Genomic DNA, 3,247 nt, shown 5'->3' on the forward strand with positions numbered 1-3,247 from the left:
TAAGTGTCTGAGGTTGGATTTGAACTCAGGTCCTCCTGACTCCAGGACTGGTGCTCTATTCAGTGTACCACCTAGCCGCCCACACACAAATCCTTTTATTATTTATTTATTTGCTTTTTGGAGGGCAATTTGGGTTGTTACTTGCCCAAGGTCACACAGCTATTTTTTTGTGTTAAGTGTTTGAGGTCAGATCCAAACCCAGGTCCTCCTGACTCCAGGGCTGGTACTCTATTCACTGTGCCACCTAGCCACCCCTACAAATCCTTTTATTAAGGGATAAAGCTTTGCCCACCATTCCCCTATCTTCTTCACTATAGAAGCTCTTTCACACCCTTTTTATGTGAGATAACTTATTCCATTCTCCCTCTCCCTTACCCCTTCTCCCAGTGCACCCTTCTTTCTCATTCTTTCACTTTGTTTTTTTTATATCATTCCATTGTAGTCAGCTCATCACTGTGCCCTCTCTCTATATGCCTTCTAACTGCCTTAATAAGGAGAAAGTTCTTAGGAGTTCCAAGCATCAACTTCCCATGTGGGAATGTAAACGGTTTAACCTTATTGAATCTCATGATTTCTTTTTCCTGTTTGCCTTTCCATGCTGCTCTTGAGTCTTCTGTTTGAAAGTCACATTTTCTCTTCAGCTCCGGTCTTTTCATCAGTAATGCTTGGGGATCATCTCTTTCATTAAATGTCCATCCACCCTGCCCCCCACCAATTTTTCTGCGTAGGTGATTCTTGACTGTAATCCTAGCTCCTTTGCGCTCCAGAATATCATATTCTAAGCCCTCTCTATGTAGAAGCTGCTTTGTCTTGTGTTATCCTGAATGTGGCTCCACAATATCTGAATTTTTGCTTTCGGCTGCTGGAAGCATTTCCTCCTTGAACTGGGAGCTCTGGAATTTGGCTATAATATTCCTATGAGTTTTTATTTTAGGATCTCTTTTGGGAGGTGATTGGTAGATTCTTTCACTTTATATTTTATCCTCTGGTTCTATAATATCAGGATAGTTTTCTTTGATAATTTATTGAAAGATCATATCTATGTTCTTTTTTTATTATTATTATGGCTTTTAGGTAGTTCAAAAATTTTAAAATTAGCTCTCCTTGATCTGTTTTCCATGTTGGTTGTTTTCCCAATGTGATATTTCACTTTTTCTTCTTTTTTTCATTTTTTGTTGAAGAAGGAAAGGAAGAAATAGAGAGAAAGATTTTTTTTTTGAGAAGGAAAGGAAGAAATAGAGAGAAAGAATCTGGATTAGCTTGTTTCTATCATTTTTTGTTGAGAAGCAAAGGAAGAAATAAAGAGAAACAATCTGGATTAGCTTGTTTCTATCATTTTTTCCCTCCTGGCCAATAACCTTATTGCCCAAGCATATTTTGTACTGGGTTCAGATGCCTTATATAAAGTTACCTTAGAGCAAATTAGGTAGATTCAAGATCGTTCCATTTGGACTCAACATACAATGTCTACTAAAGAGCACACTGGACCTAAAATAATCAGAGATTTCAGCTCAAATCCCTTCTCTGGCTCTAACTAGTTGTGACACTCTGGATGTACCACATAACCTCTCCAAGCCTCAGTTACCTTTTCTGTGAAATGGTGCTATTTATACCTGTAGCACTTAACCCATAAGGTAGTTGAGGGGATTCAATGATCAACTGAATTGAAAACACTATGTAAATACCATATATAAGGTGTCGCAAAAGGCTAGTGCAATTTTAAGCAACTAAATTTTGGTCATGTCCTGCTGCTAAAGCTTAAACCTGCACTAAGTATTTTGGGACACCTTTTATTATTTCATTCATATGTAGAGAGCAAAGAAAAGTGAAGAAAAAATGCCTTAAAAACTAGTAAGGACAAATACAAAAATCTGGCTGAGGTCTATTTAAGATGTTGGCTAAGGTTTAGCTCTTTTTGACCTTTGTTGAGACCTTCTCTACGGGTCTTAATAGGTTTATCAAACTTTTCATTTTTATTTAATTTTCATCGTTTAAACACTGCAGTCCAAATTCCAGCCTGTCAAATTAAGTTTTCATCTTGGAAACAGTATAGACAGTATTATACCCTAAAGTTTTCTGCCTGGTTATTATCCTCAGCAGCTATTAACTCCCACAGGAAGTAAGGAAGTTATGAATTTTTTTAGTGCACAATTTCTAATAGGCAAAAAATGGAAAATGACTCCAAAAAGGAATGAAAATAAAATTAGAAAAGTATTATATCCATGTACTCTGAGCCAAGGGAACTTGGGGAAAACCCAAATGCCAAGTAAGCTGGGTATTTTTGGTAGGCCCTTGAAAATAAAGTTTTATCCACTTGGTGAGGATGTGACAAAGCAAGTTAATGTCAATGAAGAACTTTCAGAAACAGGAGAGACTTAATGCATCCCATAGACAGCAGAAGACAGTGTTATAAATAGATGTTGTAGGTTTCATCCTGATTTTCACAGGAGCACAAAGTTCTGGTATTGTTCTGCAGGAAAGGCAGCAATAGGGAGTAAAAGGCACTAATTTGGAACCTAGAGATCTGGGTTCCAAATCTGTATCCGATGTTTCCTATTGTAATAGCCAGTGATGGCATCATGCAGCACAGAGAAGGCTGGCCTTAGAATTAGGAAGACATAGGTCCACCTTTGACATACAATTACAGTGCGTCTAGAAGCAAATCATCCTCTCTCAGCACCCTCAAATAACTAAGACGATATGTTGTAAATGAGAGTCTGCATTAATGAAGGAAGCTTCCATGCTGAGAATTCCACACATAGATGAAAGAACAAGCCTGCCCACCCTCTGACTGAATAAGCAAACAGACCAAAAGAATGACCAGGGTCAATTAGCTTAATGTCTATAAGTCCTCAGGTTTCTCATATATGAAATGGGGATTAACAGTACTCATACTACCTAGCTCACAGGGTTATGAAGAATGCTCATTATAAGTCTTAAAATTACATATAAATATGGCTTATTATTTAAAGTTTTTGAAAGTTACAAGTGACAAATAATGCATATTGTACTCAAAGAAATATATTTGCTTCCAAAGTATTCCTATAATTTGTGCCTGATAAAGGAATCTCAAATCTCATGTGAAGCTTATTATCCAAAAACCACAAAAGTAAGCCTTAAAGATAAGATAGGGAAGTTATAATGTGTTATTAAAGGACGGATAGGAATGTTTAAGGTATATCAATGTACCCCAAACATTCCCTGGCCGATATCAGAAGGGACATGACAAAGGTCCTTTGGTTCCACT

The sequence above is a fragment of the Petaurus breviceps genome, unplaced genomic scaffold (genome assembly GCF_028583685.1).
Source record: "Petaurus breviceps papuanus isolate PSGF00001 unplaced genomic scaffold, PetGlider_PUasm1.0 129, whole genome shotgun sequence".
In the NCBI taxonomy this organism is placed as follows: Eukaryota; Metazoa; Chordata; class Mammalia; order Diprotodontia; family Petauridae; genus Petaurus; species Petaurus breviceps.